This window comes from Artemia sp. Qi Xiang Cuo, chromosome 5 (genome assembly GCF_049724085.1).
Source record: "Artemia sp. Qi Xiang Cuo chromosome 5, ASM4972408v1, whole genome shotgun sequence".
NCBI lineage: Eukaryota > Metazoa > Arthropoda > Branchiopoda > Anostraca > Artemiidae > Artemia > Artemia sp. Qi Xiang Cuo.
This window is the reverse complement of record NC_142798.1, coordinates 16,498,856-16,510,919: the sequence shown is the minus strand read 5'-3', so window position 1 is coordinate 16,510,919 and position 12,064 is coordinate 16,498,856. Positions and strand designations below refer to the sequence as shown.

Genomic DNA, 12,064 nt, shown 5'->3' with positions numbered 1-12,064 from the left:
AGGCTCAAAGGTGACATTTTAGATCTATGTGACTGTGAAGGATATCCCTGAGTTGTAACAAATGTCTTTTCCTCAGTTGAATTCAAAGTCCAGATGTCACCTTGTCAAAGATGTTTTCTTATATGTGAAAAAGATATGTTTTCCGTAGAAGTGAATTGAGTCGACTCAATCTTTTTTTCCGGAAATAAGCAAAGAAATAATTTCAGTACTCGTCCGTCTATTATAGTCAAAAAGTCACATCAATCATTTACACTTAATTACCATCTGTGACTCTTTTTTTTCACCAGTATGTAGGTATCTGTAATTTAATATTTTTATATTTATAATTACCCATTTACAGAAAAAAAATTAAGTAAACGAAAAGAATTACTGGTTATTTCAGTTTACATTAAAATGGTAGTAACATATCAAAATTTCTTGCAATGTTAAATATTCTAGGAGACAAAGGAGCGATATTTTTTCCCCATTAAGCTGTAGAGTTTAGCCACAAGAATATTTAATGAGTTTGGTGTCAGAAATAAGTTTTTTTTTTCTTCTTCTACATAAGGAAACCAGACACGATGAGTGAAGCAACGAAATGTTTATAAAAATTATTATTAAGAATTGGGCAGACATCGCACTTTTCAAGCTAAGGCAGCTGTGCTTATGCACTTTGAGGGTGTTTTACGGCAACTTTTGAACTACGAGTTAGACCTAGATTAAAGCTCATTTTTTAGTGTTTCTTGTCCGATTTGCTTATTAAAAAGAGTTTGACGCAATAAAACTAGATATATTAAGCGGTGGACTTGTGGAAGTACCTTTTATTAAGGGTTAAGCTCGTCCAGTCTCGCTCAATACACTGCTCGAACGCTTGGCCAAACGAATTTTCTTTTTCGAGTGTCATGTTTTACAACTTCAAAATCTCTGCCGTTTGAACGCCACCTTTTTTTGTAAAGAAGCAAAATTAGCTTATTTTACGCGAGAGCTTCCTGGAATCCATTTAGGTCTCCTTTGCAGGGCTTCCACTATCCTCGAATTTTCGGGGATTTCCCCTTGTCTCCCCGAAAAAATTTATTTTTCATCGAATCCTCGAAATTTCCCCGAAAATCACTCAACCACGATTTGAACCCTAGTGACTGTCCCTAGCAAAAATTAATTTACATACCATAATTTTTCACTACTCTCTTGTTCGTCAATCTTCGTCTCCTGTGTTACTTTGCATAAGAACCAGACCGATACAATTTAATTATAGACGGTTTTTTCTATGTTCACAAAAGTATCACTTTCTTTTATTTAGATTTAATAATTTCGAATGATGTATTCCAAATTCTATAAGATTCTTACATTTACATGATTCGTGGTCAATTATCGTGACAAAATTAGCCAAGAATTATACTTGCAGTTGTTTAACGGAACGCTCAGTTAGATTCTAGGTTTTGAAATTAAGGTTTTTAAGAAACAGAATTGCTTTGAAAGCCGAATCATAAGTTTAAATTTTGCTGTCTTTTCCTATTTTTAATTTTAAACACACTGCATTAATGCTCAGTACTTGACTATTGAAAACAAATCATATTGAAGGAATTAACCTTACCATTTAAATTTTTGTTTCATTCGGTGGGTAAAATTTAAGTTCTTTTCTTTTTATCTGAGAATTGTATTTGTCATACCACTCTTTATTCTCAAACGTATTCACCCAGCACTCCCTCACAATTATTATTCTGGTCCCTTCACCCGTGTAATATTTTCAGTGGGCGTAATATTTTAAAATGCAGTTTTAGGAACTTTTTGCGGTCTTGCAAACCGGTTAGATAGGCAAAGGAAATTTTATGCAAAATATATTCTGCTCAAATTCGGGGTAGCCAGGTAAATTTGTTTAAATATCTAAGGCCTACCTTTATAACTTCTAATGCTTTAATAATTAATAAGCCTGTATGAAGGCTAATTCTGAGATAATTTTTTTTTAAAGAAAATGTGGTATAATTTATTTCTTCCTATGAACTATCCCGAAATCCGATCTTGTTTCCTTGACAAATGTCCAACTGTCTCCCCCTCCTAATGAGGCAAAATGGAGCTACACGACTATTTAAAAGGTCGAGGACTAAAGGATACAAACGGACGTAACCCCAAAAATATTATCCATAAGAAAATTTACAATACATCTTAAAGTAAAAATTTGGGTATTAGGCTCATGTTGTTTTCTTGTCAAGTTTTAAATATTTTCGGACATATTTATCACGAGCAGTTGGTTAATAATGCCAAATAATGTCAGTTCAAAGTAAAGGAATTAGTAAATTTTATATGATTTGTAGTCTACAGCTATCATGTCCAGACATTCGATGGGCTGATATAAAAATGAGACTGCAATAAGTATTATATTTGGAATATGGATGGTCACAGGGTTGGTGGGAGGGTTGGGGGCTAATCGGTGACTATATAGTAATTATGAGGTAACCAAAAGAAAGAAAAGCATAGTAGAAACAAACAATGAAAAAATGTATGTTCCGAAGGGGCATTTTCCACACGGGGGTGGGTTTTTTCCGTGGGTATTTTTCGCGGGGGATATTTTCCGCGGGGGTTTTTTCCGTGGGGAGGATTTTCAGCAGGGGAGCATTTTCTGAGGGGTATATTTTTGTGATGAGGGGGGGGTGTATTTTCTGTTTTTCTGTGGGAGGATTTTTTTTTGGGGGGGGGGGGTAAAAACCAAATTCCGTATAATCAGCAATAAAAAACAAAAAATTATAAAATTCCGTCAAAATTCCCTTTTTAATTTAATTTTAAATTCAATCGTTTAGTTTAGTTCTTTTTTGTTTTAAGTTTTAACATTAACCCGTACTTATAGGTTGAATTTGTCTATTTAATTTACTTATCTAGAAACCGCAAAAAATATTTGTTTTTTTTAAATATTATTAGAAGTTTTTGCCGCAATATCAGCAATAAGTGTTTTCAGCTATGGGTTCCACTCCAGGGATCTGTCTATAAAACCTATTTTGTAAAAGGCTTGATTTAATACTCAGATACAAGCCCCACTAGAGCCTGAAATCGAAGCTAAAACCAATTATGGCTCCCAAATTTTTGCAACGTAAGTCCAGTTTGTTTTTTCCCCGAAAAATCCCCAAATCTTGAAGACTTGTTCCCGAAAACTCTCTGAATTTTTAAGACTTGTCCCTGAATTTTAATTTTCGAGAGTGGAAGCCCTGCTCCGTTGTCCTTCATGATCATGTACCTAATTCCTGGGAATGAGTGGTTAGTGGGTGCCTATGTACTTGTTAATTATACTGAACAGAACCAAGAAGTAAAGTTAGATTAATCATAATTAAATATAACCTTCATATAACCTTTATTTTATACAGTAATATCATTGGGCACTATATTGGCCTCTTCGGGGGGGGGGGGGGTAAAGTATTTTTACTTCCCGCCCCCTAATGTTTTGCTTATGAGCAGAAATTTTAAGAGTGAACTGGGCGAAATTATAGTAGCAACTCATCGATATCTGGCTCGAAGTTTGCAAAACTGAAGATATTCTTTATACGTGCTTTGTCTCTCAACAGTTTATACTTTAACGCTATTAAGACACTGGAAGAAAAGGCAGTGTCTGTGTAGCACTGAGGAACTGATTCACAGGCCAGCCTTGAAAAATCAGGCTGCAGTCACTGAGAGAAATAAGTTCTGAGAACATGCAGTTTAAAGATTCGACGCTGTTTGACTTTGAAAAATGATGGCAATGTGTATATTGAACGAAAACAAACACATTAGGAGACATCTAGTGATATTGCAGACGTCGCTATACGATACAGTAGATACAATTAACTTATACTATACATATCGAACAGACCAATTTACATGATAATTAAATATTGTAGTTACATTATCATCTAAATGAAATTTTCATGTATAGTTTTATGTTATCAGATAGTTGTGAAAAGAAGGTATTAAATTACATAAAATAATTACATTCTAAGCTGAAAACTTAAGTTTGCTCCCTACTCTGTCTCATTCGACAATGGTTGACACAGGAATATCTTACGCTGTTCGCTTTTAAGTATTTAATATATAATAATAATCTAAAAATACTAAATTATATTATTAAATATCACTTTTTTTGCAATCTGCAGTCATTATCGAGAAATATTTCAGGCAACAGTCTTGCTCTTTTTCGGTGGTTGACCCATAAGCTAAGTCTTCCCTATTGATTAACGCGGAGATCAGTTTTTTTTTTACATTGGTGTTAAGGGGGAGGAGGAAGGGGCCTCTCCCCATTATATTATTTTTTCCATTCAATATTTCGAAAAATATCATTTTTATATTTTAATTTAATTTTTTTGTTTTTTCATTGAACAAATTGAAAAAAACAACAACTTTACACTCATCCCCCTTAGACGGTGAAAATTTTTTTTCCATAAACAAAATTTTTGTGTCTTAAAGCCACTGCTTGTTGACTCCTATGTCCTCTTAGCTGTAACGTTTTCTTATTCAATAAAATTCGCAAACTTGGTGATACAAAAGAAATTATACTGAAAAATTTTGATCTTGAGGTCTCCGGATTGATCCAGGTTTGTCGAAGATTATGTAGACAGATGATCCGAAAACTAAACTGGTAAAATAATTTAAAAAAAATTAATTTTAATAATAATTTATATAAAAAATAATTTTATTTCTATTTTGTTCGTAGCCCTCAGTCACTCCCTGAAATATTTCTTTTATTTATCAGCCTTTAGGAGTAAAAAGGAGGGTGTGCGACGGACGCGTCAAGGAGATATTTTTACGATAGCTTTTCAGTTGCTGCAAATTTATGTTATTTTTCCTTTCAGGCAATCCATGAATCGGTTATCGTCTTGGAAAAACCGCTTGAAGCTGAAGACCAGTGCTCTGTCAGTTTTGCTTGGTCTGACTGCACTTATAAAATTGGAACTGGTGATATACGAAGGATAAGCTCATCTGTTCTTAAAACAACTGTTTCTAGTGAGTACTTTTCCCTCGAGTGATTCAGCTTTGCTTACACATTATATTTCCTTTATCATTATATACATACCTGCTTCATCCTGTGGGGACATAGGACTTCTAATCAGAAGATCGCACGTTCGATTTCTACTGCAGTTGAATTTTTAATTGGAGTGGCAACTGCCCCCCCCCTAGGTTTTGGAAGAAAATTCTGTTTTTGGTATTGTCAGTGAAAAAATCAAAAAGAAAGCACAGGCCCCCCCTCCCCCTCCGTATGTCGAAAGGTTTATTTTTGTATATTATTTTTACAAATAGAAAAAAAAAATAGAAAAACACCATATAAATAATAAAAACTTTTTCGTTTTTCTTTTTTTTAAAATTTCAATCACCACAACCCGCGGTGTAAAATAAATTTAGTACCCCCCTTAAATTTCGTGAATATTAGTTCAGGAAGAAAGGTCACATCTAACCCCATTGCGTCGACTAGCAAGGAGACTGATGAGGTAGAGCCCGTAGCGTCAATTCACGGAAATTTAAGGAGGAAAACGCCTTTTTCTTAATCTAGAGATTGAAATTAGTCGTCCTTTTCAATTTTTTCAATGAAAATACCAAAAAATGTATGTTAATGAAAATACCCCAATAAAAGGTGGTTTTCTAAAAGTGAGGGAGACGATGGCAAAAACACCTAGGGGTATAGGTCCCCCTACCCTATCTTAATTGTTGCTACTGGGAAGAACAGAGCGGGGTCTCTCCCAATATTCTAATAAATGAGTGAAAACAAGGCAAAAATCTATTCTCCGTGAAATGTACATAAGTTTCCCAAGGTTTCGAACCCTTATGTCACTTATTATGCCAAACAAGACCGGTCTTGATCGTTCGAAATGTTTGAATATTACTTCTACAGAGCTATAATAGCAGTTCTGGACCATGACCTTATCAGGAATAGATATGTGCATATTATCACATATCTTATCTCGATATTATTTTCATTATCTTTTTTGTTTCAACAACAAGTATGTATTCAATTACGTTAATTGTTTACCTTTTGCGGGAAATTTATTTAAAATTGAACTTGTAGTGTGCAGGTGCTTCTCAAACTAAATCATCATGAAAATTGCCAAAATATGTCACAAACAGTGTTGTCAACGCTTTGAGATAGATTGTACCGGTTTTCTGGCCAAAGTACACCCGAAAGATACTTAGTAGTACAATCAGACGAGTAAGCTTCTATTTCACAGATATAATACTAGAAGAAACTGAAAAGCATTCAATCTTTATTTTTCACTAATATCTGCATTCTCTCTCAGAAACCAGTTCTAGGGTTTGTTTCTTGTGTGATGGTTAGTTTGAAAATCATGAAGAAAGCCTACTCTGACTTTCGAGAGACTTACTTTCGAAAATTTAGAAAAAAATAAAAACGTACGCTCCTCCTCCATCGCAAATCGAGGACTTCTTAAACATTGAAGCCGAACTGGCCAACCATGACATATTTGTTTCATCAGCGTTGAAGATGCCTCGTTTTCATACAGGCGAAACATCCGCGTCGGGTAAGGTGTTTTATTTTTTGTACTTGCCGGAATATCGGTTTTTTTTTCACAACTTTATATCTATATAATTTTTTTTTCTTAAAAATTTTAAAAAAAATCTTTATATTTTTACGTTTCAAATACTGTCTTAAGGTACTGGAATGTACCATAAGTTTTGGATTATACCATGAAATGTCCAAATGTATCGGAGCCTCTGAATTTTACCAAAAACAGTACAGTTGTATCGCGTTGGCAATGTTGGTCACAAATCCCGGAGAATACTGGCAAGTGTTGGAATCGAAATTATTTACATTTTTAACATTAAAAAAATATACAAAATGTTAAATCGTGTAATTGTAGATATTTATGAAGGTCAAATATTTAAGAGAATGAAAGAAATTTGTGACAAATTAATGCAATCTAGGACTTGCTTATCAGACTAAATCAGCATGGAAAACGTCAAAAGTATGTCACTGAACTATGGAAGCATTGACAAATATTGGAAACTTTTGCCAGCATTCTGATAACACCAAAATATGCAATTGTTGTACCACCTTGTGGTAATTAATTTATTTTTAATGCCAATTATGTAGAATGACTTGAGTTGGAGGAGGTACCTTAAATCAGTTGATTTAAATTAAGCTTAAGACGATTTGACATTGTATACAGGTTAGAATTTGTCTAGCGGAGGCCACCCTTTACATACGGTCGACACGCGCGCTGGGCAGGCTCACGGATTTTTTGTTTGGGGGGGGGGATACAAAAGGGTTTTTTTCTTTTTTTTTGGGGGGGGGGAGTTAAAATAAAAAAAAACAACGACGACAACATTGTTGTTATATGAAGGTCGTTTAGTTTTTTAATAATAGTCACACGTTTGGGGGGGGGCTAAGCCCCTACCCCCCCCTGGCTAACGCCTTGACAACTAATTATCATCATCCTAAAATTCCACATACGGTTGATACGGTTAGTGTTTACGGTTGATGAGGTATAATAGGGTTAGTGTCTATCATTCCATACTAACCGTATCATACCATACTAACCACATCGCACAACTCTCAACCGCCGGGAGTTTCTTTATAAAAGACACCATCATTAATAACATAATACAGAAGAAAGAAAAAACTGATCTATTTATTCTGTGTTTATTCCTTTATCTTTTGTATATTTTAATATATACATGCATAATATTTATTTACCATGTATATTTATATATGTTTGATTTATTATGTACATTTAATTATATACATTTATTATTTATTTATTTCTAATTTATTTATTGATAGAAATAACAAAAAGTAGTAGCAAGTATTTTACATAACACTGGATCGAAGAGAAAAAGAGAAGCTACTCTCCGTGCTTTGAAGTTTGAAAGTATGCTTTGATTCCATTGTAATATTTCCTAGAAAATCGATGCCTTAACGTACCAAAGACATTAAAATGAAAACGTTTTGGTCCCCTGGACTCACCATAGAAAGAAGCGCGAAAAAAAAATAATCAAAAATAAGTATTGAAGTTTGGCAAAACTGTTCGTCCGTAATAATTCAAACATTACCAATACATTCATTCCCAAAGATAATTACGCCTTCCAAGAGATACTAAACCTTCTTAAGCAGTTAGTTGCCACATGTTTTGTTGTTATTTTTTGATGATTTTTCGTCCATTTTTTTGAGCCCGCTGTTACCAAAAACCATGTAAGTGCCAACGGATTTCATTCTCATTAAAAGTTGACGTCCCGATTTTTTCTATTTTCTATTATATATATTGTTGTCTAAGGTCCCAATTAACCAGTTTGGACAATCAAATTCATTTTCACTGTCCTTGGCACTTCAAGAGGTTAGCTTTGGTTTTCTGTCTAGTGCAGTACTTAATTTTTAGCTGAACAGTCTTTCGCGGATGTGAGATGTCTTGGGTTGAAATACTAGTTTTCATGTTTGCGTCGACAACTCTCTGTATTCCGGTTAGCAGTCTCCTTTTTTCGTGTTCCTCGAGGATTATGAATGTCGGCGTGGCTCGACTTTTTCAGCAGCGATTCTTTCCTACAGATCAATAATAAAAATGGGTTTTAAAAAAAAAGATGCTACCGACCCAGACTTTCGTCCAAGCCCCGGCTCATCAGGCCCCCCCCCTCGACCCATTACTACATTCGAATGCCCAGCATGAAGATATAAATATAATTACTAAACAACAAAGTTATTATAGATAATTTTTATATTATTTATATAATACTGTTAATTTAATTATTTTAAATTGTATTTAACTTATTGACTAATATTCAAAAAAGACCGCTGGTCAGCTGTGATATATATTTTATAATTTTATATAATTATAAATTGCTTGTTAATCACATAAAGAGAGTGCATTAAGGTCATAATCTTTTAAAACATTCTCAATGTTACTAATTGACGTTCAGTACATCCGGGACTAAAAACTTAAAATACTTATTAAATATTTTGCACCTAGTTAATGTCACAGTTCATCCGGGTGGTGTATTTGATATTTACTAAGTTTTTAAATCATAAAACGGCTGAAATGTTCTTTTAGATATTATTTCCGGCACTTGTTGATTATTCAGAACACACTCAAGTTCTTCAGAACACACTCAACTTCTTGATCTGAATGTAAGATATGAGACCACCGGGGTCAGATCCGCGCAGAAAAGTGTCGGGTTACAGAATGCAGTTGTCTTATATAATTTGTGCGGTTTATATGCACATTAGGGGGTGTGGTGTGGGTACAGGTTTTTGTCCGCGTGAAGTAAGAAAATAATTATTAATAATTAATATTAAGAATAGTTTTATCTAAAATATTTTGATTGCCGACCCGATATAATTCATCCCCCTCCCTATTTTTCAAATATCTAGCCAAAATTTTTTACGTCAATTGAATTATGTAATCCGTCACGTGTCTTTAAGTATCTTACCCCGGTTTTATCATATCTTACACTCAGATCAAGAACTTGGGTGTGTTCTAAATAATTAACAAGTACCTTATTTCCTTTCAAATTCGTTTTTTTATTGTTATTAAATTTAAATGTTTCATTTATTAAATAATAGATTGTTATTTTAATTCTTAGATGTTTATTCTTCGAGTGACACATCAGTGGAACTTTCTGTAAGAGTGAACGATATTTGTATAGGCGTGCGGAAGTTGAAGTATGTAGCCCCAGAGACGGATCTCAAGAACTTGTTAAGAAATACTCCAGAACAAATGTAAGAAATTTAGTATTTAATTTGTACATTTTTACATATATCACTAATTCTCCAACTATTGCACCGTATTGTCTTACCTTACGTAATCTGGCGTCACGGTTTTAATTATCAAGAGTAAGGGGGGGGGCTCAATATGGTACGTTATACAAAAAACTATACGTTCGTTGACAATAAGGCACCGGCTATTATGAAACCAATTTTCACGAGATGGGGGTGGGGGGGTCCGATTGGACATCCTGACTGTATTTTGGGGTGTTAGCAAGGTATTTTATAGGAATTTAAAGAATAATTTACTAATCGGAGATATATATATTTTTTTTTTTTTTTTGGAGTCAGAAAAAATTTTTATTTTATTGGTAAAAACTGGAAAACCTAACCCGTTTTCACCCTGGGCCCAGGTCTTAAGGTCCACTAACTACTTGTGTGGTTCGAGTCCCTATCCATGGTTATTTATATGGTATTTTAATAGGTTTCTAAACAAACATTTGTCAAAATAAGTTAAGTAATTAAGGCTGAGCTTTACACTTCAGACTGAGTCATTTAGGCTATTGTAAAAGAACATGTTTTCTAGGGCGGGGCTGGCAATTATTTCTGTAACATAAAATACCCCGCCATGTAACTAGTTATATTTTTATAGAGAGAGCGTACATACTTAAAAGGCGTTCAAAATTATTACTAGTAGACAGACCTCTACACTATTTTATAGTATAAAACACATTGCCTTGTGTAATTCCAAAATATATTTTTTGAGTTAAGTAATAAGTATAAAATGAAAATAGATGTTCAATAACAGAATTGTTTTTGAATTGGATTTAAAGGAAAAAATTGATTTTACTGTTTTAGTAAAAAAAATATTTATAGGATGGTATTTTTATAATAATTTTATAACTACGCTGTTAATTTGACATTAAATATAAAAATTATTTTTTTTTTTTAATAACCAATAGTTTTATTATTAATAGATTAAACAATTTTAAAATTTTTTTTAAAAAAAAAATATAACGTATTAAATAAAATCAAATAAAAGCAACATCATGTATATTGGTTTTGAATAATAAGTTCTTGTTTAAGAATAGCTTTTAAAATAATTGGAATAAGGGGTTTAAATGTGGTGGAGTGGATGCTGAAACACTCCATTATCGATTTAAAAAAAGATACCTTTTGGGTGGGTTATTTTCCTTGAAAACTGCCCTTTTTTGTTATTTCCATTGATAAAACGTCTCCCAATATTTAAAAAAAAACATTTGTTTTAACATCCAACCTTAATTTAGTGAGTTTAAGCCACTAAATTTATGTTAATAATTCTGAGTCTTATGCTTAAGATTAAGTCATTTAGACTGATGCAAAACAACACGGAGAGTTACCATTTTTAACTTGGTAATATGACTATGGTAATTTAGTGCCAAATTATTTCATAAGTAATAAAAATACCTTAATAAGAGCTGTTAAATAAGTTAAGTACTTAATACTGTTTATTATAATTGTGACTTTGTACGTTAGACTAAAGGGCATATTTTTATATTATACAGGGGGAGAACATGTCCCTCCCCGACCCCCTTCGCCCCCCCAGCTGTAATTTATAATATTAAAAAAAATTAAAAAACATACTATTGGCTAAAAAAATAAACGAATCCCGTTACCCCTATATTTTTAATGGGTAAATTTTTCACTTGGTGTTTTTACGTTTACGGGATACACTAGACTCCAAACTCCCCTCCCCCAGGATTTTGACGATTTTTTGCCCCAGTTTATACTAGTACAAAAGAATACGGAGATTTATCCATGGAAAGTATTCATTAAAAAAGTCAGACTTGTTTTCTATTTGCCAAATCATATGAATTCTTTCCTGCCAAGATGTAGGCCTAATTGATTTATGTGGCTTCAAAACAAGTTTGTTAAGTATTGGCATTTTCCTTTGGAAATGCAAAAGTACAATGAGAAATAAGTGAACAACTACATAAATTGCGGGTACAATTATTCGAAAGGTGTCGTGTCAAATTTGTTTATGAAAGCTATACTTACAGACCACGAAAGGTTGTCTACCCCTGTGAAGAGATACTAAAATATAGGGTATAGCTGCCTAAATTCAAAAGCAGTTTATTTATATCGATTCTGGTTTAAATATCCGAAAATTGCTTAATTTTATTGATTAAATAGATATGTTATTCAAAAATTAACTAGTTTAATCAAAATTGAGCTGGTCTCGTGGGTTCCCCATATTTGACGTTTTATTTTTGATTTTTGTAAAGGTTAATCTTTATATTTTTGTCGCCTTTTTTTTGTACCGGTCCAGTTTATTTTTTTTTCTTGGTTTTGTATTTATTGTCCCATAGGGGGGATCTGGGCCCCACCTAGTGTTGTACCCCCCCCCCCCCACACACACACACACACCTCTAGATTTTTAAAAATATT

The 12,064-nt window shown here is 33.3% G+C and overlaps 1 long non-coding RNA gene across 1 annotated transcript in view; it reads left to right on the top strand.

Annotated features, from left to right (window-relative positions):
• The window catches only part of LOC148951867 (uncharacterized), a 36,682-nt gene extending 27,040 nt beyond the window's left edge, over positions 1-9,642 (top strand). The window contains exons 2-3 of the long non-coding RNA XR_016141756.1: positions 4,788-4,938; positions 9,517-9,642. This is a non-coding gene — a long non-coding RNA (uncharacterized LOC148951867). The remainder of the gene's footprint in view (positions 1-4,787; positions 4,939-9,516) is intronic.
• The last annotated feature ends 2,422 nt before the right edge of the window (positions 9,643-12,064 follow it).